The sequence below is a fragment of the Myotis yumanensis genome, unplaced genomic scaffold (genome assembly GCF_028538775.1).
Source record: "Myotis yumanensis isolate MYYU_CA2020_CCGP unplaced genomic scaffold, mMyoYum1.0.hap1 SCAF_4, whole genome shotgun sequence".
Classification (NCBI taxonomy): Eukaryota; Metazoa; Chordata; class Mammalia; order Chiroptera; family Vespertilionidae; genus Myotis; species Myotis yumanensis.
This window is the reverse complement of record NW_027223755.1, coordinates 21,365,555-21,390,526: the sequence shown is the minus strand read 5'-3', so window position 1 is coordinate 21,390,526 and position 24,972 is coordinate 21,365,555.

The window sequence follows — 24,972 nt, the reverse complement described above, 5'->3', positions numbered from 1 at the left end:
TCCATCCTAACAGTTAATGAGGAATAAATGACTTATTATCCACGAATGGCTGTGTCTAAATAGCTCCACAACAAAAACAGAATATTAAAACGTGTAGCTAAAATAGATCTTAAATGATAATGAACTTACTTAGATTATTAATTAATTTTTAAAACATCATAAGGTTCACTGCTTTAGGACGAAATCAGCACTAGACCAAGTACAAGCACAATCATAGGTTCAATGTTTGAATTTAAATAGGATTTAATGCATATGTGTTTTTGTGTATACACATGGAATATGTGTATATATGTATACACACAGTAAATATATATATATATATATACTAACACATTTAAAGAAAAAATATCCTTCATAAGACACCTTGGCCACCTTAAATATAACAGCACCTGATTAAGCTTACCTGCCCCAAAGTGCTGCAATTCATACTTATACATTAATTTCTAATTTCTAATTGTAAATTTTTAAAAAAGTGAGAATGCCATATTGAAATATTTGCTTTGAAATGTATGCATATACTTTGAAATAATGAGGGAATTATTTGTGAAAGCTGAGTATCTTTTAGAATATAGCTTTTAGAATGTAATTATAATTTTATCCTTTAGTCATAATAGTTCTATATATCATTTTAATTAACTAAAATAAAATAGAATTTTAAAACAACTTCATCCATAATGCTTTGTGGTGAAAAATTCAAAGGCAGCTTTTCTTAATCACTAAATGATAATGTGAGCAACTTCTAAAAATGGGTTATTTCAGACATTGTCTAAACTATCCCCTCAGACTTCAGAAAAAAAATTATTATAGCTTTTAATGTATCCATTTATTTTATTTAACTCTAACATGGTTTCAACTACCTTTATCTCTAGCTCAGGAAACTGCAGTCATCTCCAAGTGACCAACAATGATTCTGTCCTCACCTATATTCAGTCCTTCCGATCCATTTCTCTCCCTGAAGGCAAAGTAATCTATTAAAGTATCATATTTGAGTGCATCTCCCCTATTACTGACTGTTCAGGTCTTCTTATTTTTTTAGGGTTGGGCTCAAATCCTTTCCTACCTGTTCTGCTTCTTCTACTTCATGTCCTCCTTTGCTCTGTACTGATGCACAGTACAACTGAAATGTTCTTCTACTGAGCCATGCACTATTTCCAGGGACCGTTTTTATGTCTTACTGGAGGCCTGGTGCACAAAATTCATGAACAGGGGAGGGGGGCAGGTCCCTCACCCCGGCCTGCACCCTCTCGCAATCCAGGACTGCTAGCTCCTAACCACTCGCCTGCCTGCCTGATCGCCCCTAACCACTCGCCTGCCTGATTGATCCCCCCTAATCCCTCTGACTGCCCGATTGCCCCTAACTACTCGCCTGCCTGCCTGATCACCCCTAACTGCCTCTGCCTTGGCCCCTGACGCTGCTGCTTAGTCCAGAAGGACATCCAGAATGATGTCTGGAAGATCTTTCAGCTGTCTGGTCTAATTAGCATATTATGCTTTTATTATTATAGATTATACACACATTTCATTTTCCCTGAATCATTTGTTTTCCAGGAAAAATTACCCTGAACTTCCTGATCAGTTGAAAATCTGTTGTCAGTTTCCATACATAACCTACATATTTCTCTGGAAGAATTTTCCAAAGTTATTTTATTTTGTAGTCAGAAAGCAGAGCTTACACTAAACCACAGGGCAACTTTATGTAAATCAGAAATTAAGACTTGACACTATATAGTATCATATGGTAAACAGAATGAGTATTAGATTTCAGCCACTTCGTGCCACTTATAGTAGAAATACAATAAATTAATGAAGGACATTTGATCAAGAATATATACAGATAGCAATTTGTCTTAGTTTTCTGACATGTATTTCTGAAGAGGACAGATATATTCAAAGATGTTGTATCAATATCAGTAATACATGTTACAAATTCTTACTATGCTTTATTTCATGAGTAAATGACTAAAATATCAGAAATATAGGAACCTGTGCCTTTCAGAAGGTAAACATTTTCAAGATTAATTGCATTTGGACACAAAATTGGCAGACAACTGTACATTTGGGTTTAGTTCAAAGTGATATCATGCTCTCTCTGTTAAGTTTTAGTATTCTAAAGTACCTCTAATTCATGCATATATCACAGGGTGCTATGGACAAATTAACATTTGTTGTTTGCCTGCTAAGTGCTAAGACAATGGTGGAAAAATAGCAAGGGGCCCTAGATGGTTTGGCTCAGTGATTGAGCATTGGCCTGTGGACTGACGGGTCTCGGGTTCAATTCTGATCAAGGGCGCATGCCCGGGTTGCAGACTCCATCCCCAGTGGGGAGCATGCAGGAGGCAGCCAATCAATGATTTTCTCTTATCATTGATGTTTCTTTTCTATCTCTCTCTCTCCCTCTTCCTTCCTCTCTGAAATCAATAAAAATATATTAAAAACAAAACAAAAACACAGCAAGGGTATTGTCCAGTGTAGATACAGTTCATGATCAGTGGAAAGTAAAAATAAGACTATAGCCCTAACCGGTTTGGCTCAGTGGATAGAGCGTCGGCCTGCAGACTGAAGGGTCCCGAGTTCGATTCTGGCCAAGGGCATGTACCTTGGTTGCAGGCACATACCCAGTAGGGAGTGTGCAGGAGGCAGCTGATCGATGTTTCTCTCTCATCAATATTTCTACCTCTCTATCCCTCTTCCTTCCTCTCTGTAAAAAATCAATAAAATATAAAAAAATAAGACTATAGAGAGAACAGAGCAAAGACACATTTGTATTTACATTGATTATACACAATTAAAAAAAATTGCAAAGAAGATGGTAAGTTTCATGTATAACCTGATATTATGCTAATTTTATAGTGGAATGACAAAACTTAGAAGTAACATTCTTATTTGGTATCCACAGAACTGGGGGGAAAAAAGAGAAAAATTTATTTGAAATAAAATTAAAATAAAAACAAAAGTGTAATTCCTAACTTCTTGTTGTATATTGATTTTTCCCATTGAGAAAAAAAAAATGATTGCTATGTCTGGAAAAGTCTAGCAGACACAAGTGCTAAGTGCTAAGTGCATTTAGACATAAGTAGGCCAAGTGAAAAGTCTATCAGATATTTCTGGTTCAAGCATTCATCGAAAGGATCAGTTGAAAGTGCAAAGATATAGAACTCATGAGATATGAAAGGATGCTCTTTGTTAGAGAAATAAAAATTAATGTATTTTCTTTATAGGGTGGGGTAAAAGTAGGTTTGCAGTTGTGAATTTGTGAAACAGTTTATTCTCATATTATTAATTACTGTATTTTCATATGATCTACTGTAAACCCACTTTGCCTCACCCTGTAATAGTGATATAAAAATAGATGAAATACGATTTGTAAATTTCTATAATGGTAAGGATAGCTGAAGAAAGTTAGAAGAAAACCTAAACAAATATCTTAGTACAATGTTTTAATGACTGCTTGAACTACACGCATACACAAAAATACATTATCTGATGACAATCTTCATTTCTATAGGATTATTTTGTGGAATGCACATATTAAAATTTTGTTAGGACTCTCACCAAATGATATTTCGGCCCTTGTAAAAAAGTGAAATGTTGATTAAATTAATATCTTTGTTAAACTTTCATTAGGAAAAAAATAGAACTATAAAGGATTTAATATTAACATTTTAGTATCGATTAAAATTATAGTATCAATCTAGATTTTTCCCACAATGTCCCCTCATAAAATATAATTGTCCATAAATGACTGTAGTTTATAATCGTAAGTGGCTTTTAACAAGAGATATAAAAATAAGCCATAGAAAATGATGCACGGATAATATCTTCAAAATTGTTCAATTCTTTTCATAGCAAGTTGGTTCTAAGTCATAAAAGCAACACTTTACTTCACATACATGTCAAAAGTTACAGATATCTGTTTGGACAGCTGGGTTCTAAAGCAATGAAATCAACAGAGAAAAAGTATGTGTAAATATGCATACATTACTAGAAACACAAACAAACAATAACAACAAACTATAAAACATCCCTTAACTTTTTCATTTAGCCTAACTTTCAAATTTCAAGCTGTTTGATATGGGGTTCTTCATTATTTAGGCATAACTTCAGGTCTGAACACGACTGCTCCACTCTCTACCATACCTTGGCAACTATAGAAAGTTGTTTTCCAGAGGAGAGCTCTGAAAAACAACATGGCCATTTATGCACTTGCAAAGATGGTCATGTTTCACCCAAGAGCACAGTATTGCTTGAAGCCACTGACATTAATACCTAAAAGAATTGATTCTGAGGAGAGTAATAGATTTATTCCACTAATTTTATAATTCAATTGGACATTAAAGTTAAATTTCAAGATTTCTTCGGGTTTATTTGTAGTTTTGTTATTTGATTTATTGTTTAGTTGGTTTACATTTACTCTCCTATGAAATTCATTGTTTTCCCTTATATTTATTTTACTTACATATTCCTGAGGCTTACCCAGGATATTACTCATTTTGGAGTACTGAAAGTGTATTAATTTATTTTAAAAAACTGTTCTCTAATACAAAGAGAAATAATAAAATATAGTGAGGAGAAGTTAGGCTCTGAAGGTAGACTTTATGGTGTTGAATATTGCAGTTACCAATAGAGATTATATAACTAAAAGTAACTTTTCTTCTTCCTTTTAATTTCCTCATCTGCAAAGTAGAGCTACTTATTTGACAGGGTTATTATATGAATTAAAATTAATTCTCCTAAATTGCAGATTCATGGCATATTTAAACACTCAGAAATATACTATTTTTTCATATTGTTGGGGGGGAAAACAAATGATTTTACAAATCTATAAATTTATTTTATGTTTTATCATAACTATTTGATATTATTATAATAAACCAAAATCATGCATTTAACTTATTTTTTATAGTGCAAAGAAGTTTTCTACGATGATGAATACTTTGCCTTCAATTTAAATATATTATATTATAGTCTCACATGAGTTTTAAATTTCTTATATAGTGGTTCACATGTACCTTAAGTCAAATACTAACAGGAGAAAATGACTTGAAAAGCAAGCACTTTGGGATGCTTATTTAAATCTATGCTAGTTTTAAAGCTTATTTATTATTTGTGTAATATGCTCCTAATATAATAGTGGGATTTTAGTGATTTCTGTGACAACAGATATTTTTCACATTAAATTAAAATATTTAATACTAAGGAAGATAGCTTATATTGTTGTCACAGCTGGGAGGCAATATTAAATAGTAATATTTCTTTTCCTACAAATGGTCAGGAGAGACATTATAGCTTCAGCATTTTCCCTAACATTTGTCATTACTTTATTATACTACATGCAGAACATATTTCTTCACTTAGGCATCTGTGCTAACATAAAGGATCCCAGAGGTATTTGCATATTTAACCTATTTTGATGATCCACTCAGAAGTCCACAATTTTTCAAAAGTTTTCCCAAATTTATTAACAACGAATTACTGCACAGTACATATAATCAACTATTTACTTTGTCAAATTAATTTTAGCACATTCATCTGGTCAGTTATTTTGCATACCTGAACCATGAAAACTGGTTAACAATAATGTCTCCATTTTTTATGACCTCGTTTGACTACAGTAAAAAACTCTAATATCATTTAAAGGGGAAAATATGTTGAAAGTGGCAGGAAGGTTAATAAGAACAAAAAGATTCTTCCTCTATATGTTTGACTGATAAGCCTTTGAAGACACAGAGAGATGGATCTATATATATCTATATATAATGCTAAACTATAACATGAATTAGGAAAAGTGTGCAAGACCTAAAGGCACAGCTTATTTTAACTGCTAAAAACTTTGTAGCTGTTAATATTCTAAAGCCCATGGCAACTCTCTGCGAGAAATTTAATAAAGTCTTTGTTCCAGGAAAACTGATTATTACTGCAACAAACTTGTTTGGGAAATGCTACTTGATATTATCCCATGTCCTAGATGTTTTTATTCGACACCTATTTCCTTTCTTATGTCACACTAAAGAAAATTGGATATATCCTGCACATTTTTATTTCATTGTAAGTTTATTTCAAAAGAAGTGTTCCCAGAGTAACTGTGAAAAAAAAAAAAAAAACAACCAGAAAAATTGTTCACTACAATTTGTTTTTAACAACTTATAAAACTCGACCAGAATTGGACCCAACTTTGGATAATTTTTATAATTGTTTTCTGGACAGCTACATCAAACATATTAGTATCTCCCATATTCCTTTCCTAACTTATTATTATTACTATTATTATTATTATTATTATTATTGTCTAAAGTTTTATATTTGTATTCTTTTTCCCCAATTGATCCCTCCCCCAGCCATTCCCACCCTGGGCAAGCCCCCACTACCCCAGTGTCTGTGTCCATTGGTTATGCTAATATGCATGCATACAAGTCCTTTGGTTGCTCTCTGAACCGGCTCCCCAACCATTTGTCTCTGGACCTATTCTTGTTCATCAAACTATGTTGATCATTATATCCCATATATGAGTGAGATCATGTGATATTTATCTTTCTCTGACTGGCTTATTTCACTTAGCATAATGCTCTCAAGGTCCATCCATGCTGTTGCAAATGGTAAAAGTTCCTTCTTTTTTTTATAGCATAGTATTCCATCGTGTAGATGTACCACAGTTTTCTAATCCGCTCATCTGCTGATGGTCACTTAGGCTGTTTCCAAATTTTAGCTATGGTAAATTGTGCTGCTATGAACATAGGGGTGCATAAATCCTTTCTTATTGGTGTTTCTGGTTTCTTGGGATATAGTCCTAAAAGTGGGATTACTGGGTCAAATGGGAGTTCCATTTTAACTTTTTGAGGAAACTCCACACTGTCTTCCATAGTTGGCTGCACCAGTCTGCATTCCCACCAGTAATGCAAGAGGGTTCCTTTTACCCCACATCCTCGCCAGCACTTGTTGTTTGTGGATTTGTTGATGATAGCCATTCTGACAGGTGTGAGATGGTACCTCATTATCGTTTTGATTTCCATCTCTCAGATGATTAGTGACTTGAAGCATGTTTTCATATGTCTATGGGCCTTCTGTATGTCCTCTTTCAAAAAGTGTCTATTTAGATCCTTTGCCCATTTTTTACTAGATTATCTGGCTTTTGTTAAGTTGTATGAGTTCTCTGTAAATTTTAGAGATTAAATCCTTATCAGAAATATCATTGGCAAATACGTTTTCCCATGCAGTGGGCTTTCTTGTTGTTTTGTTGATGGTTTCTTTTGCTGTGCAAAAGCTTTTTATTTTGATGTTTATTTGTTTATTTTCTCCTTAGTCTCCATTGCTCTAGGAGCTGTGTATGTAAAGATATTGTTACAACATATGTCTGCTATTTGCTGCCTATGAAATCTTAAAGGATTTTTATCTTTCGTAACTTCTTGAGGAACCACTTCAATATGAAGAGCAGAATGCTAAGAGATTAACATTAAAATACAAATACACCAGGAACTGACTTATCCAGTGAACTTATTTTCATATCACTTCTCCCCTCTTCTTTTTTCTCTCTCCTCCTTTACTCCTTGTATATGTCAAACATAGAGAGTGACCTCTGATTTCTCTAAAATTTCACATTTCTCTAAGTTTACTCCACTTTCCAGGAAACAGTTTTAGTCCCAATTTGGTGCATCCATGCTCAGCTTGTCTACACTAATAAAAGATAAAGATGCTAATTGACCGTACCTTTGCTATGCCCAAGCCACACCCACCAGCCAATCAGAGTGACTATATGCAAATTAACCCAACCAAGATGGTGGCCAGCAGCCACAGAGCTGGAGCAAGCAGGAGGCTTGGTTGCCCCGGCGATGGAGGAAGCCAAGCTTCTCGCCTGCTCTGGCCAGCTGTGGCCTCTCCAAAAGGCAACAAAGTTTCAATTTTAGAAGCTAAATAAATCTCAGATACCTGCTTCCAGCCAGCCTCCACTGGGAACTTGGGTGGCTTGGAGCTGTGGCCAGCCTGCAAACAGTCATCATTCCCTCATCCAGGATGGCCACACCCTCATGGGGTGATAGTCCCAGCTGGGGGGCTTGGCCAGCCTGCAAACAGCCATTAGCGCCTCATCCAGACTGGCCAGGCACCCCAGCGGGGACACCCATCCTGAAGGGGGTGTGGCCAGCCTGAAAACAGCCCTCAGCTCCTCACCCGGGCTGGCCAGGCACCCCAGTGGGGACCCCCACCCTAAAGGGGCTGTGGCTAACCTGCAAACAGCCATCAGCTCCTCACCCAGGTTGGCCAGGCACCCCATGGGGGGACCCCCACCCTGAAGGGGCTGAGGCCAGCCTGCAAATAGCCATAAGCCCCTCACCTAGGATGGCCACACCCTCATGGGGTGAGGGTCCCCACTGACGGCCTTGGCCAGCCTGTAAACAGCCATGAGCCCCCCACCCAGACTAGCCAGGCACCCCAGCAGAACCTCCCACCCTGAAGGGGTGTGGCCAGCCTGAAAACGACCCTCAGCACCTCACCTTGGCTGGCCAGGCACCCCAGTGGGGACCTCCACCCTGAAGGGGCTGTGGCCAGCCTGCAAACAGCCATCAGCTCCTCACCCAGGATGGCCACACCCTCATGGGGTAAGGGTCCCCACTGGGGGGCTTGACCAGCCTGCAAACAGCCATCAGCTCCTCACCCAGGCTGGCCAGGCACCCCAGCAGGAACCAATCCCTTAAGGGGGTGTGGCCAGTCTGAAAACGGCCCTCAGCCCCTCATCCAGGCTGGCAAGGCACCCCAGCGGGCCCCCCACCCTGATGCGGGACATCCTTCAGGGCAAACAAGCCGGCCCTCACCCATGCACCAGGCCTCTATCCTATATAATAAAAGGGTAATATGCAAATTGACCCTAACAGCAGAGTGACTGGAAATAATTTGTCACTATGATACACACAGACCACCAGGGGGCAGATGCTCAATGCAGGAGCTGCCCCCTGGTGGTCAGTGCACTCCCACAGGGGGAGCTCTGCTCAGCCACAAGCCAGGCTAACAGGAGACAGTACAGTGGTGTTGGTGGGAGCAGTGCTAAGGATGTCTGATTGCAGCTAGGCCTGATCCCTGCTGGCAAGTGGACATCCCCTGAGGGCTCCTGGGCTGCCAGAGGGATGTCTGACTGCAAGCTTAGGCCCAATCCCCCGGGGCGTGGGCCTAAGCCAGCAGGTGGTCATTCCCTGAGGGGTCCAGATTGTAATAGGGTACAGGCCGGGCTGAGGAACTCTCCTGAGTACACAAATTTTTGTGCACCGAGCCTCTAGTTTTTATAATAAAACTAGAGGTCCAGTGCATGAATTCGTGCACCAGTGGGATCCTTCAGCCTGGCCTGCAGGATTGGACCAAAACTGGCTCTCCGAATCCCCTGAGGGGTCTCGGATTGCGAGAGGGCGAAGGCCAGGCCGAAGGACCCCACTGGTGCACGATTGGGACTGGGGAGAGACGCAGAAGGTAGGCCTGCTGGGGAGGGACCACTGGAGGGCTCCAGGGCATGTCTGGCCTATCTTGCTCAGTCCAGATTGACCCTACCCCAGCAGCAAGCTAACCTACCAGTTGGAGCATCTTCCCCTGGTGGTCAGTGCACGTCATAGCAACTGTCTGCTCCCTGGTGGTCAGAGCACATCATAGTGAGTGGTTGAGCGGCCTTGGTATATCATTAGCATATTATGCTTTGATTGGTTGAATGACGGACAACTGGTCGACTGGACACTTAGCACATTAGGCTTTTATTATATAGTAGATATGGTTAACTTGCCATACTCTGTTTGGCTCATAGTCTGTTTGGATAGAGCATTGGCTTGTGGACTGAAGGATCCAGGGTTCTATTCCAGTCAAAGGCATATCCCCATGTTACAGGCTTGATTCCCATTAGGGGGCATGCAGGACGCAGCCAATCAATGATTCTCTCTTATCATTGATGTTTCTGTCTCTCTCTCCCTCTCTCTTCCTCTATGAAATCAATAAAATGATATTTTTAAAATATGGTTAACTTATTTGCAAAGTATCAGTGTTTCAGGTGATAGGGATTTACCAAATTATTTGAAGAATAATAAAACTTATGCTAAAAAAATCAAAACTCTAAGAGTCTGCATCCCATATTGTCGAAGTAGCTAAGTAAATAATTTCTGTTGGAATGAAAATGTCTCCAAATATTTTTTTCTAAATCAATCAACTTTATGCTTAGAAACATTATCTGTAATTGCTCCTCCCAAAGTCTTTGTCCAGAACCATCTTTACAGCATTTTCTCTATACAGTACGTGTGTCATTTTGAAACACAAGCTATCCTTGCTATATACAACAAGGAAGGCAAAAGGGATACTGATGCCAGATTAGCAGGCACGATTTATTACAGGAAATTTTCCTGCCCACCTGCAAAAGGGGAATGAAATTTGGACTTTTAAGGTGTGTCTGGAAAACAATCCAATAAAGAGAGATGGCTACAAATTAGCACAGATGGAAGGAAGCATGGAGCTAACCTGTTGTCAAGTACATAATTAAGATTCTTTTACTGATAATGCAATAGATCCTGCCACTAGAAGAGAAAATATTATCCCAAAGATTATTTATATGTTATAAAATAACCAAGGAACATTGCAATCCTATTGTTAAAGATAATCTTCCAACATAAAATGTGCTTGTTAAAAAGGATTTTATTAGCAGCTAGTAAGGAACAATGCCATGGTAAAAATCATTGGCATGCACAGAGGTGCTTTCAATATATCCTGAAACAATTTTTAGTGGAAGAGTTAACCTCTTTAACATCCAAATAATTTCAGGTTAAAGGCTTCTTTGGTTCATTAAGTTAAGTTTGTATAGAAATGTCAGTATACATAAAAATCTATGAGATATTATGCTCACATAAAAAATAAGTAGTCTGAGCCGAAACCGGTTTGGCTCAGTGGATAGAGCGTCGGCCTGCGGACTGAGAGGTCCCGGGTTCGATTCCGGTCAAGGGCATGTACCTGGGTTGCGGGCACATCCCCGGTGGGGGATGTGCAAGAGGCAGCTGATCGATGTTTCTCTCTCATCGATGTTTCTAACTCTCTCTATCTCTCTCCCTTCCTCTCTGTGAAAAATCAATAAAATATATTAAAAAAAAAAAAAAAAGTAGTCTGAAATGTCCTTGTATTTCATGATGGGAGTAGCCATGAACTTCTTTAAGAACCAGGAAGATAAATAACACAATAGTTAGAATTTGTTTAAAATAACAGAAGATTACCACCCAGATTTATTGTATGAAGACAATTTTTAGAAATCCAACATGCCAAATTCACAAGAGACATTGATCATGGTACATATATTATAGAGAAATCTCTTTCAACATTGTTTTTCCTGTCAGTTACTATCAATTAGCTAAACCCTTTAAAGCAAACTAGAAGTATCTTTTATTGGCATTGCATACTTTATATTTTGAGAAAGTTGTGAGCCTAGTTTTGTTTTTATTTTGTTAGAAATCTGACATCAGCAACTCAAGGACTTAACTTTTAATAATAATAAAAAAACGTTTTAATTTAGAAAAAGTAAATTTGTGTGCCTAGAAATGAATAATCACCTTGACTAAAATAGAAAAATACAACACACCTTCACTTTCAATGTCTTTATTTACCAGACATGCAATTTTCACTAAACAGTGATTTTAAACTCATCTGAGGAAAGAATAAAAGAGTATTTTGAATTGGTTTAGTTCAATTAACAGTTCTCAAGCATGATTTATAAAGTATTGGGTGTCAGATTTTGGGTACTAAATAGGAAGAGCAGATGGTGATAATGAAATAACCAAACATTTAATGGCTTTTTAAATAATTGTATATATTTATTTTCACATAAAAAGGCAGCCTAAACACATCACATTCTATTTTAATTTGCTTTGATTAATTTATAAAATTCAAACAATGTATAATATGTTTTAACCACAAACATCATTTTTTACCAAATTTTAGCCAAAATGAAATGATTGCTTAAAACTAATGGCAACACTTGGCCATTGTGAATAATGCTGCAATGAACATAGGGGTGCATATATATTTGTGTAAAAATGATTATGAGTTTTTTGGGTATATACCCAGGAGTGGGATTGTTGGGTTGTATGGTAGCTCTATTTTTAATTTTTTGAGGAATTGCCAGACTGTTTTCCACAGTGCTTGTACCAGTCTGGATAAAGAAAATGTGGTACATATACACAATGGAGTACTACACAGCCATAAGAAAGGATGAAATAGTATCATTTACAACAACATGGATGGACCTTGAGAACATTATGCGAAGTGAAATAAGTCAAATGGAGAAAGCTAATAACTATATGATTTGATTCATATGTGGGATATAAAACTGAAACTTATGTACACAAACAGCAGTGTGGTGGTTACAAGAGGGAGGTGTGTGGGGGAAGCAAGGGGTCCTAATATGAGGTGACAGGAGAAGATTTGACTTTGGGTGGTGGACACATGGTCTTATATACAGATTTTATAAATTAGTAATCCACACATGTAATTTACATGTTCATGTTGACTAATGTCACCCCAATAAAATTTAAAATAATTAAAACGGGGGGGGGGAACTAATGGCAACAGAGGAAATAAAACAAAGTAACTAAATTATATACATTTTAATATTATATAAAATTAGTGTTTAATTTTATTAACAAGATTAATCCCATATTATATGTAATGATTATTAATTGTAAATAATTATAAATATAAACATTAGACTGCCGTCGGTATTTTTTATTCAGTGGTTAAAGCAATTAATCATTTATACTCACTAATTTTTTACAGCTTTATTAATGTATTTTTGATATATAAAAAGCTATATATATATATCTAATGTACAAAACTTGATGAGTTTGAACATATGTATGTATACACCCATGATGCAATGCTCAATTTTTAGAATAATAATGTACCCTGAGCAAATGAACTTTCCTCTCCATGGTTGGCATCCTCAACCATCTAACAATTTAAGTGAACCAAATATTTTCAGCTTTTATATAATTTTAGACTTTTAAATTTAAAAACGTTTAAGTGGCCATGTTTAGAATAAGAAGTTGGATACAGCTGAGTAAAAGATCTATATATAAAAAGCCTGTGGTTGTGACACCCTCACACCATAATGACTGATAACCAGGAGGCTGCATGCTTGTCAGGAGCACACGTGTGGGCGGGGCTGCGTGCCTGGTGAGGCACATTTGGGTGAGCGGGGACTTGACTCTGGGTCTCATGGTGCCAGCGGGACTTGATGCTGCATCCCTGCGGGCACCAGCCCAGACTCTGACAGGAGGGAGGAGGGAGCCAGATACCCGCAATATTAAAATATTTCCTCTAATTAATTCCCTTTTTATGTGCATGAGTTTTGTGCACCAGGTCACTAGTAATTGATAATTAGTTAAGATAGAGACATTTATTTCTATCCCACACCCATGAATTGGCACTGAAGTATTTTGCTGTAAGTGGCCCTGGGACACACATTGCAACTCAGAGCAAATTATGTTTTGTTTTCCTCTTGGATTCAGGAGAAAAAGTAAATATGACCAGTTACAGAAAATAACAATAATGTATTTCTTGCACGCTTGACTTTGTAACTGAAATAAATACCTACTGCTTGTGTATGCATTAGAATTTAAATTCCTAGGGAAGAGATTACATATATAAAAAGCAGACAAGCGTTGTTATCAGAGTAAATATAAGACATACACACTTAACCAAAAGCTGACTCTATGAATTTCATTAATGAATTAAAGTAGCAGCTTTCTTTATATATGAATGAAAGTAAGGTTCATAGGCTGTTCTTAAATTCATTTGGATGTTTAAAAACACATAACAGTAAAGTTACATGTTGTTTTGATATAGAGGGTTATGTGGTGAAGGCCTGGGAAGGGCAGGTGCAGGGTGGAGGGGGTCAATGTTGGGGCACTTCTGTAATACTTTAAATAATAAAGATAATTTTAAAAACAACAACACTTAACTGGATTATCTGGACTGTGTATTTGTCTCTAATCTGGACATCTTTTTTACTCTAGAGTGCACCTCTCCATTAATCTTATAAACTACTAGAGGCCTGGTGAACAAAATTTGTGCACTAGTGGGGCTGCTTAGCCTGGATTGCAAGAGGGTGTAGGCCAGGCCTAGGGACCCCACCAGTGCACGATCGGGACCGGAGAGGGACTCAGGAGGTTGCCAGCTGGAGAGGGACCAAGGGAGTGTCCAACCCTTCTCATTCAGTCCTGATTGGCCGGACCTCAGCAGCAAGCTAACCTACCAGTCGAAGTGTCTGCCCCTTGGTGGTCAGTGCACATCATAGAGACTGGTCAATGGGTCAACAGTCTGCCCCTTGGTGGTCAGTGCACGTCATAGTGAGAAGTTGAGCAGCCTTAGCATAATTAGCATACTATGCTTTGAAGGGTTGAATGGCTGACCAAACGACCAGACACTTAGCATATTAGGCTTTTATTATATAGGACTAGAGGCCCGGTGCACGAAATTCGTGCACTGGGGATGAGTGGGGGGTCCCTTAGCCCAGCATGTGCCCTCTTGCAGTCCGGGACCCCTCCCTTGTTACTGCCCACCTGCTTGCTGCTTCCTACCGCTTGGCTTGCTGCTCCTTAGTGCTGCCACGAAGGCCTTGGGTCTGCTGGGTGCTGGGCCTGCGGGTTTGTGTCTCTGATACCCCCAGCAGCCCCAGCACCACCTAAATAACTTAAGGGAAACTTTATTTAGTCTTCTTTTAAAAGCAATCTAGTTTAAAAATGAGTTGCAGTTAAGACAGAACAAAGAACATGGTACCTAAGAGTGAGATAGACTGACAGAGGAGAGGTTGGGCACTGGTCAGGGGCTTACATGCCAACTGTTCTCCACCTGGGAAATGATGTAAAATCGGTTTCTTTAGTTTTCTGCTTAATGGTCTTCTCCAGCACTGAGGTCAGAGGATCCGCCTTCCAGCATGTAGGCTGCTTCTCAGAGTCGAATTTCACCATAGGCCTCTGCCTAGGACAGGACCTCTGAACCCCCAGGGTGCATAAACACACAGGGCTTCCATCAGGCTCCGCTGATCCCAGGCCGGGAGGCCTCACGGCTCCGCTGATCCCGGGGCCGGGAGGCCTCCCGGCTCTGCTGATCCCCGGGCAGTGAGGCCTCTCTGCTATGCGCCTTCAGGGCTGTTTGGCTTTGCTCTACCGCTTGGAGCCTGAGTATGCAGATTAACCGCCATATTTTAGCTTCTATAATTGAAATATTGTATCTTTTGGAGCTGTTGCTTCAGGAGCTCAGAGCCCCGCAGCTGCAGGCGGGAACCTTGGTTTCCTCTATCGCTGGGGCAACCAAGCATCCTGTTCTCAGCTGCCTGGCTGCCAGCCGCCATCTTGGTTGGCAGTTAATTTGCATATCACCCTGATTAGCCAATGGGAAGGGTAGCGGTCGTACGCTAATTACCATATTTCTCTTTTATTAGATAGGATAGTAGTCCCCAGATTGCTGGTATCATAAGAATTAATTCAAGCAAGCTGTCTTCAAAAATGTCTGGGTTGAACTGAATTATAGAGCCCTCCAAAAAATAGGTGGTTGAAAGGAAGTGGCCCTGGAGTGTCAGTGACATTACAACAAATAAATAAATAGCAAAAATGGAAGTGACAGTTAGCATTGGCAAATGTAAATAGTATCAAAATCAGTGACTTAAGAACTGCAAATGAGTTCTCATTTTGTTTTATCATAGTTAGCATAGATGGCAGAGTCAAATATCCACATCTATAGACATGAGTGCATTAAACAAATTTAGTAAACTTGATTTTACCACATCTATATCTTAAAATGGTAATATTATTTATTTATAGCTTAATAAAGCAAAATATTTAATAATAAAATGATTATTCATACTTTAGCACTTATTTTAAATTATTATATAATAAAAATAATATCAAAACTTTACTTTGTGAAAAAAGAATACTTGTTTAAATGTCTAAACATGACCTCACCAAAAATTCATTGTATAGATAAGCAAAGTGAAGCATAGAAAACTAAAATGATGGCTAAATGTAGAAGTCCACATATTTTTTTTTAAATATATTTTATTGATTTTTTACAGAGAGGAAGGGAGAGGGATAGAGAGTTAGAAACATCGATGAGAGAGAAACATCAATCAGCTGCCTCCTGCACGCCCCCTACTGGGGATGTGCCCACAATCAAGGTACATGCCCCTGACAGGAATCGAACCTGGGGCCCTTCAGTCCTCAGGCCGACGCTCTATCCACTGAGCCAAACCGGTCAGGGCGAAGTCCACATATTTTACTTGTTATGATTTTAGCTCTTCACATAAGATTCAACTGCTCTACAAAGCTGACTTTTACATTTTCTTTTCCAGTGGCATGAAACCTCAAATAATAATATGGATGATGCAATCTCAGGATTTTTTTCATTTTAGAAACATTGAAAGGATTACCAAGGGGAAAATCCTCCAATGTATCAGCCATTACCCACAAAAATTGTGTTAGGTCATTACTCAGTCTCTTCAATGATTTCCGTTATCCTCCGGTGTGAGTGCAGAATTGATCCTCTATTTCATCTACCTTTCTTGTCACCTTTATTGTTATCTCTGGTTAGCACCATGGTTTAAAGTAAGCATTCTCTTCAACATTTGTTTTTGCTACAAATCCTTCTACCCTACATTTTATATTTTTAAGGTTTCTGCAAATATTTTCTGTATGATTGTGAATAAATGGAATATACACAAGAAACTTATGTTTATCTGCTTATGAAACCAGGAGCAACAATAGGTACATCTAGCATACACAAACAATAAAACTTGCTATACTTTTTCAAAGATTAGCAAAAGTTTTGTGGATGGAGCCTATCCTATCTAATAATAGCCAAACATGGTAATTGACGGTACCTTAGCTATGCTTCCCATTGGCTAATCAATGAGATATGCAAATTAACCGCCAACAAAGATGGCGGTTAATTTGCATATGTAGGCGAAGCAGCGGAGCCAAGACTGAAGGCAGCTCCGGCTGGGGCCGCAAAGACTGAAGGTGGCTCCAGCCAGAGTGAAGGCCTGGGTCCCGGGTGCTGGAGGAAAACTGGTGCCAGCAGCCAGGGTAAGGGAAGGACTATTGCATGAATATTTTCGTGCAACAGGCCTCTAGTTCTATATAATAAAAAGCTAATATGAAAATAGATTGAACAGCTGTGCTGACCACCAGGGGGCACGCGTGGAACACAGCAGGCATCGGCAGCAGGTGGTAGAGTGCAGAACATGGCAGGCATCAGTCGCGGTGGCATGGTGGAGCAGGTGAGCACAGGCACCAGACCAAGGTGGGATGCCTGTTACTGTCATCAGGGAGAGCCTCTGGTGATTACTGAAAATTCTTTGCTCCCACACACCGCAGTCCCGCCCGTAACTCGCACCTGCTGCTGGCACCAGCCCCACTTGCACTCACTGCCAGCACCGGAGCCACCACTCGCACCCAATGCTAGTGTCAGGTGCTGGTCCCAATCACTCAGTGCTGTCAGTGGGTATGAGCAGTGGCTGCCAGCCCTGATTGCCCCTCAGGGCTTCTCCACCTCCCCCTGCTCCTGAGGGGCGATCGGGGCCAGCAGCCAGCTCTCGCACCTGCTACTGATGATGGCCACACTCACACCTGCTTCTGGCACCAGAGCCGCTGCTCACACCCACTGCCAGCGCCAGCTCTGCCACACCTGCAGCCGACACCAGAGCTGCCACTTGCATCTGCTGCCTGAGCCTGGCGCCAGTCCTGATTGCCCCTGAGGGCTTCTCCACCTCCCCCTGCTCCTGAGGGGTGATCGGGGCAGCAGCCACCGCTCACACCCACTGCTGGCACCGGCCCCAATCTCTCCATGCTGTCAGCAGGTGTGACCAGGGCCAACACCGTCAGCATGTGCGATCTGCGGTGGCAGGAGCAGGGCTGATGGCAGACAGGCCATAGCGGGAGAGGTCGGGAGGGGGCGTGGAAGATGGGCCAAGACCTGCCCCTGTGCCCACCACAGCCTCATGGCCCACATTTCCTTTCAAGGTGCACGAATTCGTGCACTGGACCCCTAGTATAATAATAATTTTGAAAGCTCCCTGTGTGAATTTTATGTGCAGCTATGTGTAGATCCACCCTAACTTAAACACCCATAGCTTCTTTTTCTTAAAATGTATCTTTATTGTTAAAAGCATTACAGCCCTGACAGGTTTGGCTCAGTGGATAGAGTGTCGGCCTGCGGACTGGAAGGTCCCAGGTTTGATTCCGGTCAAGGGCATGTACCTGGGTTGTGGGCACATCCCCAGTAGGGGGTGTGTAGGAGGCAGCTGATCGATGTTTCTCTCTCATCGATGTTTCTGACTCTCTATCCCTCTCCCTTCCTCTCTGTACAAAAATCAATAAAATATATAAAAAAATAAATAAATAAAAGCATTACAGATGTCCCCCTTTTTTCCCCACCGACCCCCTCCACCCCGCACTTGCAACCCTCCCCTCAGGCCTTCACTACACTACTGTCTGTGTCCATAGGTTGTGCATATATACATATAAATTCTTTAGTTCATCTCTCCCCACCTGCCCACCCACCCCTGCCTTCCCTCTGAGGTTCATTAGTCTGTTCCGTGCTTCTATGTAATTTCCATACCTCCTTAATTGATCTTATTCCAATGTTGCCAGAAGAATCTTTATAAACTTAATTATTTCATGTGATTTTCAGTTCAAAACTCTATGATGCCTCCCCAATGCAAAGTAAATATCAAAGTCCTTTTAAGGGCCTACCAGGTCTTACAGAATCCATTCCCTCTTTCCCTTTTGAACTTATACTTCACTCGATCCTCACTTTTCTCTCCACTCTGGCCTCATTCACATGCAGGCCTCCTGGGGGTTCCTCAGAACAGCAGGCAAACTCTATGTTGGTGCATTTACAGTTATAACTTCTATCTGCTAATCTTTCCTCCCATATAACTACAATCAGGTAACAATTCTTTCTGGTCTTTTGTAAAATGAAACCTTTAAATAATTACTATTGGACCATCTAAAATGCATCCTCACTCCCGATAATCCTCCTTACATGTGTATCCTGTTTTATTTTGTGTTTTATACTAGTAATCATCCCCTATGCCATATATTTATCTTGATTATGATCTGTATCCTTAGTAGAATACAGTTTCAAAAAGAGAATATGTTTTGTTCGTTTGGTTTCTTATTTTATGCGTGTCTATTAAGACACTGTCACAAATATTTTAAATAAATTAATTAAAAATCCATTTATGGTTATAATTTGTGAATTCAAACTATATTTTAAAACAAAAAAAATAGCTCTTTTATTTGGAATAACAAAATAAACTTTGAAAATTATTAACTTTATCTTAATATTTATAAACTACAAAGTAAGGTTGTGCTTCTCTATGCCTTCAATTCTAAAACTATTTACCTAAAATGAAAAGAAATATTTTTTGTGTGCCTGCCAAAAGAAGCTACTGTTTTCTCTAATGAATCCAGGTGTTTAGTTTAAATGACTTTCATTAGATTACTCATGGGATAGTCTTCAAACTCTCATCATCAAACATTTTTCTTAAGTTCCAAGGATTTTAAATCATAATTACAAGTTAAAAGCATATCTGTTGTCCATGCAAAACTTTTAAATATGCAATTTCCACCTTATTAGGGCCTTTTAAAATATAATGATTAATATATTTATTTTCAAAGAAAGAAGAATGCTTTGATAATAAATGAATGCAGAGTTAGTTGAGATTCCAAATACTAAAAAACAGACATTTCTACAGTGTTTCTACTCTAGTAGAGGGTTTGGCAAAGTGTTGCCCATGGATCAAATCCAGTCTGCCACCTGTTTTTGTTAATAATTTACTGGAACACAGCCAGACCCTTCAGGTTATGTACTGGGTATGGCTGTTTTTATGTTGTAATTGTAGAGTTGGGTCACTGCAACAGAGACAACACCCTGCAAAACCAAAAGTATTTGCTATCTGACCCTTAACAGAGAAAGCTTGCCAACCTCTGAACTAGTAGATGATGAGGGTTAAATTGTGGGTAATGGAAAGCAGTAAAACTATAACCACCTTGAAATTTCTGGAACATTAAAGCTGATTGCCACAAGCCATATTTGCAAATATGCTCTCCATACTCCCAAAATAAATCACACATTAACACTGGGAGTTTTCATGAAGATTGGGATATATTTTTTTTTTTATCAAGAGTAAATTCAAATTCTATCCCAATTTTGGGATAAACACACATAGTAAAAATGGATTGTAACAGGAAAAAATGTAAGAATCTATCAAGGTATATTGCCAATGTTTTGAATCAGGATTTGCTATTTGCCAAGGAACATAAATATACAGTAAGTCCTCATGAATAGTTTCTTGGAAACTGCAGTTTAAAGCAAGAGGACATATAATGAATCCAATATTCCCATAGGATAGCTAATATAAGCAAGAGTTAAGTTTCTACAGCATATTTTTGGTCACAAACACATCACCAAATTTCTAAATGAAGACCCAAAACACTTCCAATATTCAACATTGAAATAAGTGTGCGTTATACATACAAATAAAAGCAATTAATAAAAACAAGTAAGATACTGATTTTCCTGCCCACTTATTCCAGTTCAGGGTCACGGGTGGCCAGAGCCTATCCTGGAAGCTTAGAACACAAGGCAAGGACCAACCCCAGGCAGGACACCCTTCAATCACAGAGCCACTCACCCGTACCTGTACTCAGACTGAGACAATGTAGACACACTAATCTATATCACGAGCACATCTTTGAGACACAGGAAGAAAGCAGAGTGCTTGGGGAAAGCTCACAGAGACATGGGGAGGAGGTTCAAACTCTATACAGACAGTGGTCCCAGCTGGCATCATTTTTTCTTCTTCTCATTAATATTAAAACAATAGTGAATGAGACGATGCCATCCAAGAACCTGCTGTACGCTGTTTAAATGTCCTTCCTAATACCTGTCTCTAATTTTTTAAAGTTTCTTATCAAAGTACATCAATGCATATAAAGAAATCTATAGAACATTATACTCCTCTCATGTTAACACATTTCTTTAGCAGTCTGCCTTACCACAAAAGAAGAAAAACAAAACAAAAAATGCACAGAAACAGCAACCCTAGTGATGTTTGTTAAACTGTGATTTGGGTTACTTTTTTAAATAGTTGCGACAATGAGAGAGAGAATCACAAAATGATGTAAAACAACAAAAGGTTGGAATAACCATAAAATTGATTTCAGTAAAGGTCTGTGTTATCTAAACCTTAGGAGAAAATATAAGAGTGCAGGAGGCACAGAACATACTCTAAGTGGGCTGTCTACCCCTTTATAACAAATCACTAGTCACTGTAGTGTCTTAAGGCAATGATAATCTTTTATTACATCGTGGATCTACACTTTTGGCACAGATTGGTGGGAGAAGCCTGGTGTGAGGCATCACCTAAGCGGGCTCAAAGGGCAGCTGGGTTATGGAATTATTTGAATGCCCACTCGCTCTCATGTCTGATGGTTTGATGCTAGCTCTAGGTGAGGACCTAAGGAAAGGGCCCTCAGAACACCTCCTGTGGCTGTCCGGCTTCCTCACAGCGTAGAGGCTGGGTTCCAAAAGGGAGCATCCGAGAAACTGGAAAAGTTATATTGTTGTTTAGCCTCAGGAATCACATTTTATCACTTTTGCCATACTGCAAAAGGAAGTTACATACATTCTGCCTTTTGATGATCGAGTAGCAAAGTTGTAAAAAAACCCCACAATAAACCAGAGAAATGGTTGTGATGTTTTTGGGGAAATGTCGTCTGCTAATTTGAGGTTAAAGCATTATTTTAAGTGTTTCCAAATCGTGTTGATAAATTAAAAAATGAATTTGCTTTGCCAAATATTACATCTTACAAAAATAATTAATGAAAACAATGCAAAAAGACACTGTATAGGAGTATCCCATGTGTTCTAGGTATCAAATTAATTGCTTTTATTTAATTATAGTATTTAATCAACAATCTGGATGAAAATAAAAATACTCAGACAGTTTCATTTAGTAGATGGTTATTACAAGGTGAAAGTGATTATTGAGTAGCAAAAGAAGGAATCAAAATATATGTTATTTAGAATTAGTGAATATACAGCTCACAATTAGCACATAGCTGGATGCATAAAAATGTATCTCAGTAGTATTTTCCTGGCTTTCAATTCTCAATGGATCAAAGATATTGCCTGATTGGGGTCCTATAAGATGATTCATTTTTCATTATCATGAGTATTTTACATTTTCTTAGTCCCTCCCAATTGTTTCTGAAACTGGTTAGCCTACTCAGGTGCAAGCAAGTGTTAAGAGATCTCATCACCAGAATACTTACAGAGAGCTTGGGTAAATCAAAGGTCAAGATTGCTTTGTGCCGAAACTGGTTTGGCTCAGTGGATAGAGCATCGGCCTGCAGACTGAAAGGTCCCAGGTTCGATTCCGGTCAAGGGCATGTACCTGGGTTGCGGGCATATCCCCAGTAGGAGATGTGCAGGAGGCAGCTGATCAATGTTTCTCTCTCATCGATGTTTCCAACTCTCTATCTCTCTCCCTTCCTCTCTGTAAAAAATCAATAAAATATATTTTAAAAAAAGATTGCTTTGTGCCCATCAATAGACGAGTAGATAAAAAAAGATGTCCTGCATATATACAATGGGATATTACTGGGCCATAAAAAAGAACAAAATCTTATCATTTGTGACAGCATGGATGGAGCTAGAGGGTACTATGCTCACTGAAATAAATCAGTCAGATAAAGACAATTACCATATGATTTTACTTATCTGTGGAATCTAAAGAACAATAAAATAAACGAACAGAATTGAAACAGACTCAAAGATACAGAGAGAGAACTTGTGCTTGCCAGAGGGGAGAGTGTTGGGGCACTGAGTGAAAGAGGAGAAGGGACTAAGAAGCACAAATGGGTAGTTATTACAAAATAGTCACAAGGAAGTAAGTAAAGGATAGGGAATATAGTCAATAATATGTCTGGTGCCAGTTGGGGTGCTGGAAATATCCAGGGGGACACTATCTAAAGTATAACCACTAAGCTGTACACCTGAAACCAATCCAAAGTAAATTTAAAAAATTTAAAAATCCCTTTGTATTATCTCCCTACCAATCCTGAGTTCACCAAAATGTATTCTTGGCCTAAGCTGGCTTTAATTACACTACAAACATCACAAATAACAAATTGATTAATTCACCATTTTTTAAATTGCTGCTCAATTCCAGATGAGAAACCTCAAGAAAATGAAAGAATGGACATAAGAGATGTGATAAACAGAGACTGAGGATGCCTGTAATTTTGTTGTTTGAAATACCAATCACATAGTAGCCTAATGAACAAAAAGATGAAGAGCAGTGGTTGAGTTATGAAGTAAATTATGGTACAATTTCCAACATGTTCTATTTGATTTGTAATGGAGTATGAAATCATTAACGAGGTTGACCTAGGTAACAGCACATGCATGATACCTGAAGCACGAAGAACATATGATATCACCTAGTGCAAGCTCGCATCACCAGCTCCTCAATTCCACTAAGAAAGTATTATGTCTTTTACATCCCAGGTATTACAATTAAGTTTACCAGGAATCTAGTCATGCAAAACTGATTTTAATTACTTTTATAATGTGCCATATGTTTTCTTCATTTACAGGATATCCGCCCTTCTCTGTGGGAATATACTCATCAATTCCCTGAGCATATCTGACAACCTTGTGAATCATGCTGTCTCCAGTATCACAAAAAGCTGAAATGGAATATTTTCCAAGGAAACTAGTAAAATCATGAGGAAATTTCAAAAAGAAATTTATTACTGGAGGAGAAAAATAACTCTGCTGACTGTTTTGTAGGTACACATTAGAATAGAATAAGTGAAGGAAAATGTTGACTTCTATGACTGGAGTAATATTTACTATCTGCTATTGGAGCCAATTTTTTCTATTATGAGTGTATTCTGTAAATTTTATTATCTTCAATAATATACAACACACAAATTTAAAGAAAGGAGGTCTTTGCCCTGATACATGGAATACTAAATAATCATTTTAAATATTGAAAATGAAATATTTTCTTGGAAGAGTTTATATATATATATATATATATATATATATATATATATATCGTCAACCACCTATTTTTTTTTTTTCTGGGGACATTGAGGACCTATTTTTAGATGTGAACACAAATGTAAGTTAAAATTATCCTGAATTATAAAGAGTTGAAATAACAAACAATTGCTTGTTAAAATAGTGAAATAATTCAACTACAACGGCATGCTTCTGCTTGATTGACCCTTTGTAAGTACAGTATTATAAGTATAGTAAAATGGACATATTGACAGAATATTAACTCTGTTTGTGCTGGAGTGGTACATGTTAAAATGGCTGTTCTACTTTGTTTTCAATGCTATGCTCATATCCTTTATAACTAAAAGGTTATTTATGTATTTGTTAGAGGTTTTGTTTATCTAGGTATATGAATTGCTAATTTTGATAGATAAGGAACTGAAAACTGATTCAATTGTTCAAATATTCAGAATTTTTATTAAGGTGCCAGGTGTAATTATATAACTGCATTCTTTGATCTGCTTCTGAGGAGAAGATGGTTTTAAAAAAAAGGACTGTCACTAAATATTTCAGTTTATCTCCATGGATCTCAATGAAATCAAATCATGTATTAAAGGCTGAAACTTCATCTAGCCGCATAATATGCTCCTGTCACCTTTTATTAACATGATAAGGTTTGAACCATAACTCATGTGTGCAGGTTTGTTTTTCATTATTCATAGGTATTCTTTATTCCTTAAGATTTCTAGCTCAGAAATTATATTCAAAATTTAAGATAGTACATAAACTTCTGACAATTACATCAAAGGTATATTTTGTTAGCTGCTGAATAATTTATATTTATAAGAAAAGTGTTCCCATTTCTTCCACATGCTAATTTTTGGGATGTATATTTGATAT